Source organism: Pteropus medius, unplaced genomic scaffold, assembly GCF_902729225.1.
Source record: "Pteropus medius unplaced genomic scaffold, Ma_sr-lr_union100, whole genome shotgun sequence".
Classification (NCBI taxonomy): Eukaryota; Metazoa; Chordata; class Mammalia; order Chiroptera; family Pteropodidae; genus Pteropus; species Pteropus medius.
In genome coordinates, this window is record NW_024350924.1 from 2,622,582 (window position 1) to 2,638,068 (window position 15,487).

At 46.5% G+C, this 15,487-nt stretch overlaps 1 pseudogene; it reads left to right on the plus strand.

The window, feature by feature from the left end:
- Positions 1-10,333: 10,333 nt before the first annotated feature.
- Positions 10,334-10,452, plus strand: LOC120585347 (uncharacterized; annotated as a pseudogene).
- The last annotated feature ends 5,035 nt before the right edge of the window (positions 10,453-15,487 follow it).

A 15,487-nucleotide genomic window follows, 5' to 3' on the forward strand; every position in this document is an offset into this window, starting at 1 on the left:
ATAAGCCAGGAACAGGTTTCCATTCCAGGAAACTTCAAAACCTTTTGCAGCCTGAGGAAGTCATTCATCTCTTGGGCCTGGCCACTTGCTCTCTCCCTGAACCAGTGCCAGTTCTTTCCCCTCCCCTTCTGGAGCAATTCTAGCATAGTTTCTCTATTACTTAATCCCCAAGATGAAGGGGTGGGGGTTTTCTTTAGGGTGGCCCTTGAAACACCAAGAAGCTATTCACAGTATGTGTTGTTGGGGGTTGGTCATGGGGCAAGGGAGATGTAAGACCCTGAGGGAGAAATTATCTTTTTATTCTTTCTAGTTTCTTACAACAGCAAGAGCAAGACTGACATTAATGTCTCAATACATTAGCCTGCTAAAGTTTTAAAAAGAATTTATATCTATCACGTTTTGCCATGAATTTAAGTGAGTGCATTATCTCTTCGAGGGGTATTAGCATGTTAACCATATGCATGGGTCTTTATCCTGTTCATTCTGGGCATCGGTAATAAGGTGGAGAGGGTATCCGGGAGTAGGGGATCCCGAAATGACATCACATCAGTTCTCTATTGCTGCATAACAAATTACCCCCGAGCTCTGTGGCTTAATACAATATACACTTATTATCTTTCACAGTTTCTTCGGTCAGAGATTCAGGAGTGCTTTGGCCGGCAGTTCTAGCGTGGAGGTCGCTCATGAAGTTGCAGTCATATATCAGATGGAGCCACAGTCACTGGAAGGCTTGACTGGGGCGGGAGAATCAACTTCCACAAAGTCTCACTCATGTGGCTCACTCATGTGGCTGGCTGTTGGCAGGAGACCTTGGCTCCTTTCCTTAAAGACCTCACCACAAGACTGCTTGAGTGTCCGCACAGCATGGTAGCTGACTTCCCTCAAAGCAAGAGATCTAACAGCAAGGCAAAAGTCACAGTGACCTAGTTCTCCAAGGTCACACCTGTCACCTTCGCTTAGGTCACAGGGACCAGCTCTGATTCAATATGGAAAGAGATTACACAAAGGATCATGGTGGGGCCACTTTGGAGGCCAGCTATCACACACATCATCCCTGAAATCACATCTCCATTTTTTAGTTTCGAAAAATTTCCAACACACACAAAAAGTAGAGGAAATGATACAGGGAATTCTCATATGTCCATCATTCATATCCAATAATTATCAAGGAAATTCCATCATTTTATTTTGTAAAGTGTCCCTGAAAAACACATGTCCTTTCTACCTCATTCCCCTCATCCCCATATCTTATGCTAACTTTCCTTAGACCCAGTGGTCCAGGCTCTCTCTTTCTCTCCATTCCCTGTCCTTTCTGCCGGGTTTAAGGATTGGAAGAGAGACAGATACAAAGAAAAAAAGAAAGCCCCTTATGCTGGACATCAGTCTCAAGTGTAGGTGTCTGCAGTTTGGCGAGGTCACCACAGATATGGCCCGCAATCGCTCTCCCACCTTTTTTTTTCCAGTTTATCCAAAAGTAACCACGCTATTTTCAAAATTTAATGTGCATACAGATCACATGGGGGTCTTGTTAACGCGAGAGTTCTGAATCAGTAGGTCTAGGGTGGGGCCTGAGATCCTGCATTTCTAACACGCTAATGTGATGCAGACACTAAAGGTCCACGGGCCACACTTTGAATAGCAAAGGTCTGGAGCTGTGCTGTCTGAATCATGAGCCACTAACTCCATATGGCTATTTAATTAAAATTAGATAACATTATAAATCACTTCCTTAGTTTCCTAGGCCCCTTCTGAACTCTTCGATAGCCAACATATAACTGGCCACATATTAAATATAATCATGGAAAGTTCCATTCCATGGATGGCACTGGTATAGAGAATTGATTCATGATAACTTTCCCACAGCTGCCTTCTAGACTAGAACATCTATTCACAGCAAAAAGAAGACCTTGGCAGGATAAATAGCAACAGGTTATTTATAGTGAGTATTTATTTCCTCTTGCTGGAATGGGTCAACCCAGTGTTCCTAGATATAGTTTGAAAGGTTGTTTGGTCAGCTCAGCATTCAAGCAGAAGAGGTTGGATATGTCTACCAGGTTATATGAAAATAGCATGGATAAGCTGGATGAATTGCTTTTCTCTATACTAGAAGTATTTTTTCTTTCTTAATAACTAGTACTGGCCATCAGAATCAGAGCTGGAAAATATTGGAGGAAAACACCCTATTTAGAAACTACCTATTGATTCCTTTTTAAAGACTCCATGTGGCTGACCACCATTCTTTTGGACAATGCAGTCTAATTTACTGGGCCCACTTAGGTGTCCTTTTCTGTGATTCCATTTCATGCTGTATGTATGTCCTTACAGAACTTGTCATCCACTGATTTGTCTGTTTACATATCTGTTTCTCCATTAGACTGCAAGCTCGTTGAGAGCAGAGGTTTGCCCTCGGTCTGGCTCCTAACAGGCATTTGAAATATGTCCATTGAATTAATTCATTAAGTAATAACTGCATTAAATTAGTGTATTTGTTATACATGAGTCTCAATGCCTGGTGTAGGAGTGAGAATGGAGCAGAGGGTTTGGGCTCCGACAAGTCACAGCTGTATATTGGCTGTGTGACTTTGAGTATTTCGCTTTGTTCCAACAAATCTCATTTCATTGTCTGTAAAACGGGGACAAGAATAGCACCCGAGCTTATGTCATAGGATTATTTTGGGGGATCGGATGAGCTAACAGTTGGGAAAGTGCTTTATCATTTCTAAGTATTACCTTTTTAAAAATTGTAGTTTTCTCCATCAGAGAGAGTCAGGAGAGGCCCTGGTTAATGTCGACATGTGTACAGATCACCTTGCACGATTGTGTCTGCCTTGTTCCCACAGTCTAGGGTATTGCTCATTTGGAACGTTCATTCGTATTTTCAAGCCCTCCCTCTTGGGCTTTTACGATTTCAAAATATTTACGAATTTTAAATAAAAATTTAAATTAAAAAATTTGTTTAATTAAAAAAAAATTTTTACATTTTGTGGAGAACCCCGGCAGTGTCACTAATAGCAGCACAGGTTTGTAGTTCTCGGGGTATCGCCAAAAAGCGGGGGCTCTAAAACAGAACTGTTTCTGGGAGGGTCACAACAAAGGTGAGGCCTCCGTTCAGTATTGCTTCCAGCCCTTTCTAAATCTGGCAGTTCACCCCGTTTGCATTTTTGGCTTGTCCCTGAAGATGCTCAGGCTGGAGGATTCCCATTGCCATTCCCCCGCCCCCACCCTCACAAGCCCTCACTCATTTCACTGACCCTTTTGACCTCTTAGCTTACCATTTATGATGCTTCCATTATTTACTGTCCAGGAGGCAAATACTTTCTCTTTTTGGACAACTGACATCTGTCTCCCATTTTGCTACTTCTTACCCTTTTCCACCTCAACCCTGCACACTTCCTGGAGCTCAATTTGAGCTGCAGAAACCACAAGGATGTGGATATTAATTAGGGGCAGAAGAGGAACTACTGGTGCAGGTAGAGGGGTGCCATACACACCTTTCATTGTCCTGGGTTCTTCAGGTTTGTCCAATAAATCTGAAGGCACCATATTTAATCTATAGCTCATGCTCATGGTCAAGGTTATTCTGTTTCCATAGAGGTGATCATTCCTGATAGCTAAATCATGAGACTCTCTTGACTCTTGACACCCATGTATGGTCATCTCAAAATAGTCCTCAGATAGATGTGCCTTTCAAATATTGCTGACAAGTCTACAGCCTGAACACGCCCGATCCCATCTCATCTGGGAAGCTAAGCAGGGTCAGATCTGGTTAGTACTTGGATAGGAGACCACCTAGGAAGACCAGGTGCTGTAGGCATAAAATAAAATAAAAAATAAAATAAAATAAAATAAAATAAAATAAAATAAAATAAAATAAAAAATGAAATATTGCTGACAAATAAATTCATGGTTCGAAATGTTATTTCAGCTTGTAGGGGTAGGGTTCCACCACCACAGTCAGCCTGCAGCTGACCAGACATCCCAGATATGGGAGACTTTGGTTGCAAAGCGTGGTAACAAGACTCTCTGGGAGCTCCTGCCACGTGGGCCTGGATGACCAGGAAGTCCTCTCAAAGGAGCTCAGTGATTTTTTCATTAAGAAGGTTTATTGTAAGCCTGAAAATATTTTCTTTTTCTATATGTGAAAACTTCTCTTTTGATTTCTGAAGGCTTTATATTTAAAATTAAATTCTAATGCGAGACTTCTCAGCTAATTCAAATCATATGAATCCTTGACTAGTTTGTATTATATTTGGAAAGTTAATATTCCAGTTTAGGAAGTCAATGCTTTTATGATTTGGGGAAGGATTATAGTTCAGCTAAATGTTAAGCTCACAGGTAAGGATTTTCCTCCCTTATCTAAGACCGTTTGACTAACTCTTTGACTAACCTATTCATTTATGTTTGAAGTTTCTTCTCTTTGACCACTTCTGCTGTTCTTAGCCAGTTCTCAGGCTGATCGTAATGTCAGTTGGTCTGGCCCTTACCCTATAATGAGAGAAGTTTAGACTACCAGTGATGAAAGATACCTTAGCAATCAAGTTCACAAGTTGGTTCAAGGCAGAGCTGAGTAACGTGGAGAGGGACTATAGCTTTGTGGTTAAGAGCATTGTCTGTGGGGCCAGGCTAGTTGGGATCAAATCCTGGTTGCGCCACTGACTTTGTAACTTGAGCCAGTTACTTAACTTGTGAAATGGGCATAATAAGAATACCTATGCTGTCAGCATTTAATGAGTTCATGTACCTAACAGTTTCTCTAACCTTTCTGGCAGCAGGGACCAGTGCTCCTATGAGAATCTAACACCCGATGATCTGAGGTGGAGCTGAGGCGGTGATGCTAGCGCTGGGGAGCGGCTGCAAATACAGATGAAGCTTTGCTCCCTGGCCCGCCGCCGCTCACCTGCTGTACGGCCCAGTTCCTAACAGGCCACGGACCAGTACTGGTTCGCAGCCCAGGGGTTGGGGACTCCTGCTCTAACACAGTAGGCACTCTATAAACATGAGGAGGTAGGAGTGGGCTGTGTCCGTCATCCCTGCCAGGGCACCTTTTCAATGCACCATACCATTTCCAGGGATAGTACAAAGCAGACAGAACTGGGGCAAAGCTCTAATCTGCAGCCTGTGCTCTCTAGGGGTTTCAGGCCCTGGTTATGGGCACAGCAGAGGTCTAAGTGTTGATGAGGAATGGGAGGCTAGGATTAGGAAGCCACAGTAGAGGCTGAGGAGTGAGAAGGGCTCAGAGTGAGTATGAGAACAGTCAGTTGCGTTAGTTCCATGAGGGCACACACCAAACCAGCAGGAAGGGCAGGCCCGGTTCCCCCAGAACAGGCAGCAGTTCCTTTAAAACCATGGGCGAAGGAGCTCCTGCTTCACTCACGTTGGGTCAGACCATAGCTGGACCATCAAAGTTCAGTTCTGGGTGACTCATTTGTAGTCTGGGGTACAGCCAGAGGTGGTTGGTGAAGCAGTAAACAGTCCAGTAATCACATAATGCATCGTCTCACAAACATCTGTTGAACCCCTAGGGCAGACCTCTGTGTTATATGCCTTGGGGTGAGGCTGGGTGGAATGGGATGTAAATAGGCTTTAGAAATAGTTTCCTCTCTCTGGGACTGAAAAAGTAAGTGTGTAGATTCTGTTCAAGGTAACAAACATCTGTCAAGTGCCTGTCGTGTTCAGGACTCTGTGTAGGTGGCATGGCCTCTGTGGCCCAATGGGAAGAGCAGTGGACTGAGTGTCGAGAGAGCTGGATTCCAGTCTCACCTCCATTATCAACTAGCTGAACCACTGTGGATAAGTGACTCTAGGCCTCAGTTTTGTCACAGATAAAATGGAAGGTATGATACTTGCCCCATTAGAAGGATAAATTCCAGAGCCCCTAACCCACTGAATCAGATTTTTTGTGGAGAGAGCCCAGGAAGCATTTTGACCATCAGGACAGTGTTCTCGTGTGGACCTCCGGCAGTCCACCTCAGAATCTCTAAGGAACTTGTTTAAAAAGAGGATTTCAAGGCCCACCCCAGACTTGCTTAGAACTTCTGGAGATGGGGGCTTGGGAATCTGTACTTAGGTAAAGCCAGGTGATTTTTGTTTGAGAATCACTATTATAGGGTTTTTCTGAGGATTATGAGGATGTACGTGAACACTTTGGTAGCTCATATAGGAGGGTTTTCTTAGCAATGAGAATGTTTTGCTTTGGGAGGAAGTCATAGTAACCACTTCTGAAAGTTGAAGGGTTGTGTATTAGAATCTTTGGAGCAGCAAAGAAGAGTTATACCTAATAGGTTTCAGGAAGAGAGGCTTATTGCAGGACCCCACAGAGGTTTATTGTAGCTAAGAAGTTGCCACATTAGCTGTAGTCACTGTGGGCCCAGTGCTTCCAAGACTTGGACAATTGAAACAGTGGTTTGAAATAGCAAAAAGAGGCTTGCAATCCCAAAGTTACCTGCCTTCTGTGGGCACCGCTAGGATGTTTACTTCCCCAAAAAGAGGCTTCGAATGGGTCAAATTGCTACCATCCAATATGGAGCACCCTTTTGAGCAAAATTCCGATGAGGCCCTTTCCTTTTGCCTTCTGTATGCCCCGACCCACACACGGTTAACTTGATCCGTGAATTAACCCCCATCCAATTATCTGCACTTAGAGAAGCAGAGTTAGTTTTGCTGAAGATAGGTAACGACTTGGGATCTGCTTTCTTTGGGAAAGTAAGGAGGGAAAATCTAAAGGAGTAAGCAGTTTGAGGCCTCTTGGTTCATCTGGTATACATTTTTGTGAGGATGAGGGAGTAAAAAATGAAGCGTGGCTCTAAGTAGGTGATACAGACTCCTTTGTGAAAACTAATGGATTCCCTCCCCCTAAGCACCTGGGTAGACACGCATCATTTTGTTTACATTTCTTAGGGGTAAGGGTCTCATAAGGCCTCTCCATGGAATCCTATATTGAAGACCTCTGTTCTTCTGGGTCTCTAAAGAGAAGAAGGGCCCTACTGGATAGGCATGTCCGAGAAGCAGATTTCCATTCCATGTACAGAAGCATCTTCTGACATTTCGACTGTCCAATAATGGATCTTTCCTGTTTTGATGTAATGAGTTTATCGTCACAGGGAGCATTCAGGCAGGGGCTGGATGACTGCTTTGCACAGATGTCCTTTCATTTGTTGTTCATTCATTCTATCACACACACCCCCACTCGCATATAACAAGAACGTCTGTGAGTGTTTAGGAGTAGAAAAGTGAAATACAAGACACCGTCTCTGTTCTCTGTGCCATAGTTTGGTGAAGGAAAGTGAGACACAGATGGTCACAATGCCTGGCGGCAGGTGACGTAAGAGCCCGTGAGTAAAGAGCTTAGGAAGCCAGAGAACAGAAGGGAGCAGACTTGTGGGGGAGTCCTACGTAGGGTCAGAAGTCGACCAGAGGATCCCTAAGTCCTCTTCCAACCCTGGCGTCCTGTACAGTGCTGGAGCCCAGAAGGGGCTTGGGAGGGCGTTATCCAAAGCATATCCACTCCAAAAGCGTTAAAAAACAACAAAAAAAACCAATGTACTTGCTTTGCAAACACAGCTTCCGGACAAGTTTTCCCACTCCCCTCACTCCCTGCCTTCCAGCCAAATGGCAGTATCTTAGTTTGTTCCTTGTAGAAATTCTGGAACTGCTACTGATCCTAAGGTTCTGTATTTTGCAAAGTTATCAAATCATAGGTCTGAGCCCCGCCTAGAGATTGCTGTTTGAGTGGAGCGTCTTCGGTCCACTCTCGAGGCTGGAGAGGCTGGGGCTGGGGCAGGGAGAATGCGCTGGGGAAGCCGCGGAAGGGGGCAGGCGGGAGTGCGGTTGAGCTCGTCCTCAAACCTAGAGCCACCTCTCCATGATTGTTCCGACAACTTTGAGGCTTGAAAGCATTTCCTGCCCTCCAGGTTCTCCTCATTTTCTTTGCCTGCTTCCACAGACAGTATTAGCCGCCCTCCCTCCCTCCCACCAAGGTCACCACTCAGGAGCCTTTGATAAATGTCATCTTTTTGTGAAAGTCGCCTTGGAAAAAGGCAATTTGACTGCAGTGAGGCAGAACAGCGAGCTGAACGCCAGCTGCCCTTTATCGACCAGAGCCCAACCCCAAGACAGAACGCGGAGGAGCGGAGCGCTGCCTGGGGCACCTGGTGATCCCGCCGCCTGTCCCCGGGGATCTGCGCACGTGCCGAAGCCTGAAATGCCGGGGTCCTGAGATCGGGTCTCCTCCCTCCTTTCCTCTCCCAGCCCTTTGTCTTCTGCTACTTATTTCCTGGCTGGTAACTAAAGGTCCCCAAGAACCCCCATGGCTCTGGGGGTGGGAGCCCTCTCCACCGTGGGCTGCTGATTAGTGCAGGGAATAAATAACAGCAAGCTAATTACCTCCTGATTGCGGCTTGCCTCACTAACAAGGCCGGGTGATGCCGTAGTTGATACTATTCCAAGCATGCTTCTGGGTTCAGGGAAATTTCCATGCTTTTCCAGCCTGGAGACACGTTCTCTTCTCAAATGCCACAGAGTTCTAAGTGGAGGTGTTCCCGCTCCTGCTCCACGGTGGAACTGAGAGACTCACCCCCAACAGCCTGTTTGTGTCAGACCTTGGTGATGTGAGCCGGCTTCTCGTAGAAGCGGGGAAAGGCTTTCAGGGAGGTTTGGGATTTGGCCAAGGTCGTGGAGAGATGGGTCCTTAGAGACCATACTCTCCAAGCACTTAGTATCCTAATTACATCTGCTATTCCGACTGCTTGAACTGAGTGGTTCCCCTCAGACCTGCAGGCAGAGGAGAAGAGCACCAAGAACATGGGTCCGGGACCTGGGAGGTCTGGGTTCTAGTCCTACCTGACTACCTTGGACATGCTCCTTAATCACCTTGGTCGCCAATTCCCTCTCTGTGGAATGAGCATTAGGCATTTCTCTCCGAAATGAAGTCTAGGCAAACCTTGGGCTTTGCCTCCCTCTAGAAATATGACTTTGTGACTGTGACTCTGAAATTGGGACTGTGATATTAGGAAAGCTCCGCATGCCTCTAGGGGCCACACCCCCAGGCCGAGTCCGCCCCGGTGTAATTGCTTCCCCACCTTTTCCACCCTCCCCTCCTGCTTTACCTGACTTCTGTAGCTCTCTCAGTCTTGAAAACTTGTCTTGCCTGAAGGAAGAAGGGAAGGAACATCTTCTTCACAAAGATTTACGTTTCTAGCAACCTTCTTTGAAATTTTGTTTCTGAATTTATCAGTAGGGCTGTGCCGGCTTAACAAACCAGTGGTATCAGCCTTCGAAAGAGATGATGTGGCGGTGACTAGTAAGTGCTGCTGTGCTGGCCACTGTGTCCAGAGGAAGGAATCAACCTCCCTCCCAGGCATTTGGCCCGACCCCAGACTAGAGGCCTTGTCGCGGTCTCCACACCATCATAGAATCCAGTGGTGGGAAACTGAAGGGCTGTCTCCTTTCGCTGGAGAGATTCACCTCTGCAGGGCGTCAGTCTCCTTGGGGCAGAGGTCAGATGAGAGACAAACTAGAGGTTTTCATCAGATGAAGACAGACTCATAAAAGAGCAAACCTGGGCCATAGTCTCCTCGGAAAAAGGAAGAGAGAAAAGGTGGGGCTAGAGTCATACTTGGGCTAAGGAAGAAAATGTCACTTTTAGGGTAGTGGAAGATTCTGAAAGATAGGGTTACAGACTCCGCAGGTACCAAGTGCATGTGACCTGGGCTGATCTGATGGGAGGAGCCCTCATGTAGAGGTCAGAAGGTCACATGCAACATTATGCTTTATCACTTCTAAAGGGTAAAGTTGGGCAGTTCATTTACTTTTGTATTAGTTAGGGTGAGCTAAGTGACGTGACTAATAACCCCCAAGTCTCAATGGCTTATCACAATAGAAGCTGACATCTCACTTGCATGGCAGGTTAATGCAGGTATTCAGTTGGTGGTCCTCTGCAGGGTGGTTCAGGGACCCAATACTGTCCATTTTGTGGCTCTGCTAACGGCTACAGGCTTCGGAATCTTCTGTGTTCTGTCAGCAGATGGAGAAGGAGGGAGCATGCAGAACTGTGCGCGGAAGGTGTTATGGGCTAGGTCTGGAAGTGGCATTCATTACTTGTGCCCAGATTCCGCTGGCCAGAACTCAGCCGTATGACCACACCTGACTATAGGGGAGGCTGGGAAGTGTAGTCAAGTTATGCGCCCACGAGGTAAAGGGAAATGGTTTGGTTAGCAACCAATCAGTCTCTGACATACCTTCTTCGAAATATTGTTTCTAGAATTATCAGTAGGGCAAAGGGCCTCTGCTTTGTCATCTTCACAGAATTAGCATGCAAATAAAATGAGAAAATGGAGTCTACAGCCACGCCACCCTGAACGTGCCCAATCTCATCTGATCTTGGAAGCTAAGCAGGGTCGGGCCTTGTTAGTACTGGGAAGGAAGACCACCTAGGAAGACCAGGTGCTGTAGGTGTTAAAAATAAATAAATAAATAAATAAATAAATAAATAAATAAATAAATAAAATGAGAAAACAGATTACGAAAGAGCTTAAAAAATGTAAAATGAAGAATACACACATAATCTGCTTTTCAGATTAATCTAGAAATAACTTCAAAAACACTGGCTCTGTTACTCTATTGGAAACATTAATTAAAAATGCTCTTATTGGGACATATCATTGGGTTATATAACAAATGTCTGAATGATTGTGATTTCAATATGTGATAAAGACGGACTTTTTAACAAATCCAATCCTTTAAAAATTTTTTAGAATGTGCCCTTCTTTCTCTCTTTTCCTTTGACCTGGATGGAGGATTCAGCTAGAATGGCTGGTGTGGTCAGCAGGGCTGGGGCTAAAATTGGGCCAGTCTACCCAGCATGTTTGGTGAGTCTGGGGCACAGAAGATGGTCTGTGTGGTTAGGACATTGATTGCAAGTAGAGGAATTGAGAAAACCAAATATATTGAGGATAAGGAGAGCCATATTTCTCATGGTTAGTGAAAAGAGTTACATTTGTGGAAAGGGAATAAACTCTGTGGTATTAGATCAAAATTGGGGTAATTAACGTAAGTAGATGTAGGTGTGTGTGGGTGTGTGTCCATATATATTTCTAGCTCGGTCTGCTGAGAGGTCCTAGAAGCAATGATACCCCAATAGCAGCGAGCACACCGATCGCCCAGATCTTGAATCCTAAATACCATGTTCCACTATAAAGAATCAAGACTGATCAGCCTTGAAAGTGTTAGATGAGCCTAGAGCATCTTATGCTAGAAAGTCAGGAATTGCTCAGTGAATAATGAGAACATGTCAAAAGGGTACATAATCCTGCTTGAAGGGACCCCCACAGGCCAAGTCTGGGACAATTTAGACATCAAAATAAATAATTTTAGTATTAGTATTTAGTATTGTACACCATTAAATAAAATAGGAACAAATGAGTTAATACAGCTATAAATAGATAAAAGGGAAAATGGGAAGACACTGCCTTACGTTAGAATGATAAATACAGAAAAAAAGATGAAATTAGAAAATTATCATTTGACAACCATCATAATAATAAGTGATTTAGGCAAGAATCATTGATAAGTGCTAAAACCTGTGGGTGAAAGTTTGATGAGGAACACAATATTTATACAATTTCAAAGTGTCTCCACACAAATACTTACTAATTGAGTACAGGATACTCATTAATTGACTTTGCAGTGGAGAAACTTGGTTGACGTCATCTTAACCAAGTGATAAAAGTTAACTTTCCCGAAACAGGACAAATCGTCATTGGGTGTGTGCTCCTTGCGAAGAGGAGCTGAGAATGTGGCATCACTTCCGTCGCATTCCTGACAAAACACAGACCTTCGGTCTACTCACGTGGAAACATCGGCCAAACCCAAGCTGAGGGACATTCTACAAAGTAACTGTACGGTATTCCTCAAAAATATCAAGATCACGAAAGACAAAGACTGAGGAACAGTTCCAGACCGAAGGAGACTGGAAATACAAGACAACTAAATGCAACCTATGATCCTGGATTGGATCCTGGGCCCAAAAATAATGATATTAGGACAATCAGAAAAATTTGAATGAGGTTTCTGGATTAGATGGTGGTTTTGTATCAATGTTGGTTTCCTGATTGTGAGGTACTGTGGTTACGTGGGAGAACATCCTTGGTTTTAGGAAATATATACTGACGTGTTAAGAGCGAAAGAGACATCGCTCCTAAATGGATCAGACGTGACGTTGTATGTATATATGAGCGGGGAAGGAGGGAGGGACACAGACAATGAGGCGAGTGTGGTAAAATTTGAAACATAACACAATGAGGCACTCGATGAAAGGCATGCAAGAGTTCTTTGTACATTTCTCGCAATTTTTCGGTAAATTTGAAATTATTTCAAAATAAAAAGTTTTAAAAAATCCTTTAAAATGTATATAGTATGCAGAACATCTGCGCCTTTGGACTCAGGCAGGAGAGACACTCGATGAGACTTGGAAGTTAACGAGAGGTTAAGCAGGAGAGTGTCAAAGCAAGCAAACAGGGTCTGGGATCAATGACCTAGACTGGGTCCTGATCTTGTCACCTACCAGTTGGGTGATCTGGAGAAAGGCACATTACCTCTCTGAGCCTCCGATGATAGCACGCATCTCCTAAGAGTGCCATGCGACTTCAATAATGTATGTGACAGTCCTTTGTAAGTCATAAAACATGGTACTGAATATAAATCATTAGTAGTATCTTCTTTCTCCCAGAAAACTACAACTAATGACTGTAAAACTGTCTCTTCAGTCCTGACGTCCCTTTCTGTTCTGCTTCCAGTTGTTATTCTCAGAGAGATTACTTCCTTTATGGACTGAGGTCTGAGGAGGCCTGGCACCTAGGGAGGGAGACAGTTGGTGGCAAAACCACCAGGGATTGTTATGGTGCGTGTGTCTGTATCCATATGTGCATATGTGTGTGCATACACATGCGTCCTGGAAGCCCCGACGTTAGGCACCTTCTCTGTGAGCAGAGAGACCCTGTGGGGACCGATGAATGCTGTTATAAATTCATAGACATCTGCTGGTGGGGCCTGGGTAGTCCCTTCTAGAAAGAAAGCTCCTCTGCTTCTGTCACTCATGACAAAGATACTTGTGTGCATGATGTTATGATACAAACGATTCTCTGGCAATCGAGGGATCAGGGTCCTAATGCCACACGCTGGGGATGAGCTGACCTTAACTTCGAGGGGTAATAAAGATCATCATTCCCGTGTTATGCCCTTTCCGAAGCCTCCTGCCGACATTCCCTCCGGCGAGCCTTAAAGCGACAGCGACCTGTGAGGCAAACGCTGCTCTCTGCATCTTTTCACAGGTCACAGAGGTCAGAGAGATCAGGGCTTCACCAGTCCACAGGGCTAATAATGGCGCCCAATGGGACATGGAGCTAGGAATTTAACAATGGCTCCCCTCACCACGGGCCCTCCACACCTCTCTCACTCCCTTTCCTGCCTCGAGGGGACGCTGCCTCCAGTGTCCTTGGCTTCTCAGAGCTCTTCCGCCACAGGATTCCCACCCAGAAGCACCCCGTGCTAGGCTTCCATCTCCAGGCTGTCTGGTCACCCTCTCCCCCCAATATTCTGGCTAAAACCACAGAAGTTCAACATCTTAGCTCCTGCTGCTTAAGGCTATTCTGGAGCCAAGAGAGAAGAACATGAGGGTAAGGCTATCCTGCCAATGGCCTCGGGAAGCTGGCCCCAGGAACTCATTTATGTGCCTCTGTGATTCCCAGACCATTTTGCTGTGTCCTCACAGCACCAGCTGAAGGAGCAATAAGTCCTCTAATTCACTCCATGCCTGTGAATCAGGCCGGAGGAAGTTCCAGCAATACCAGGCTGTTCTCAGGCCCCCTCTGCCCTACACTGCTCTTGGATCCAGACAGATAGACGGATCAAGGTCAGACACAGCAGAGCCCAATTGGGCTCTGCTCAGTCCCTTGGGAAGCAGCTGCTGCTGACCTGACAGAGTTCACTACTTCTGGTGGTGGCACTGTGACCAGCGTGCATTCTGACTGGCCCCAGATCCCCCGCTGGGGAGCTCTGAGAAAGAGGGTGCACTCTGGATTTGCTGGGTTCATCAGGACATGCTGAGTGGATCAAGGGCGAGCCATTAGAGCTCAATCAGTGGCTTTTGGAACTTGGAGCCGAGCCGAGACCCCGTGGTGGCACAGAGCCAATTCTGACCACCTGGGGGTTGGCGAACCTGGTCACAGATGTGCCTCTCGCCAGTGGTGCCCTTGAGCAAATCTTTTCTCCTCCCTGGGACACAGTTTCCTCATCTGTGACGAGAAGAGTTAATTTTAAGGGCCCATCTGGCCTTTGTGTACTTCTGGTTATATCAGTTGACCGGCTCTTTAGGGCTGGAGCTGTGTCTGGAAGGAACTCGAGTCTGGGATTCAGGCCTTCTGACTCCTGTGCTCTGTTCACTGCTGATTCTGGAAGCGGAGGCTACAATGGGTGTTTGGGGAGCAGGGGGCACTGTGTACAGCCTGGCCTCTGTTCAGCAGGGTAGGGAAACTGCCCGGGAATCCAGCAGCTGGACCCGACGGGATCTCTGGTGGTTGGTGCCGTTTCCCATAGTGGTACTGGGGTTGGGGGTGGAGGTGAAGGCAGGATGGCGGGGAGCTCAGCAGGCCCCACAACTCTCCTGGCGAGTAAAGCCTGCACCCGAGGTTCTGAGAGACCCCGGGGCTACATGAGCACTCAGTATGGAACAGGACAGGAACAGAGAGAATCAAAGCGAAGCGCTTGACTGCAGTCAGCCAGGAGGGTCAGATCTTGCTTTCTCCCTTCGGGACAATGAAGGAGTGGCTTGGGGTGCTGTGGAGATCTCCTCCAGCCTGACAAGGAAAAGGCCAATTCACTAAGTAGCGCTGAGCTCCCCTGACCTGACAGTGGGCCTCCTGGAGTCGGACACAGTGGACAGCTTTCCTGCCTCAGGCGCTGCCCAGCTGACCTGCGACCTGGCTCAGGAAGAGGGAGAAAGAGACTGAGAACTATCAACTCTTCCCTCCCTCCTTCCACCACCTGCCATTCCCCAAGGGTCAGAGCATCCCTGCCATGTCCCCACCCACAGGAAACCAAACCCCGCTGAGGCCAGGGGCACAGAGAGGTGGGCCTGGGGCCAGGAGAGACAGCTGCCTTAGGTGTCATCTTGCTGTGGAGGTGGGGAGGAGCTGGACTTTTAAGGTCTCCTCTGAGACCAATGCGGGTAACCCGAACCTCTTTCCTGCCCTTCTAATCCCCTGAAAGAGAAGGCTCAGAGAGTCCACGTGGGCCAGGTCAGAGTCAGCCCAGAAGCCACGAGTCAGAGTCCGGCTGTCTGGGCTCCAGGCTGGAAGGAGCTGAGCTTTGTGGGTGAGCTCCAGGGAGCTCAGCGTAGGGCAGCCCCGGAGAGAAGCACAGCCTGGAGTGCCAAAGGAGGCAGCCACCAAGCCGCTTCTCCCACAGACAGACAGGGTATTGATCCTGCGTGCGC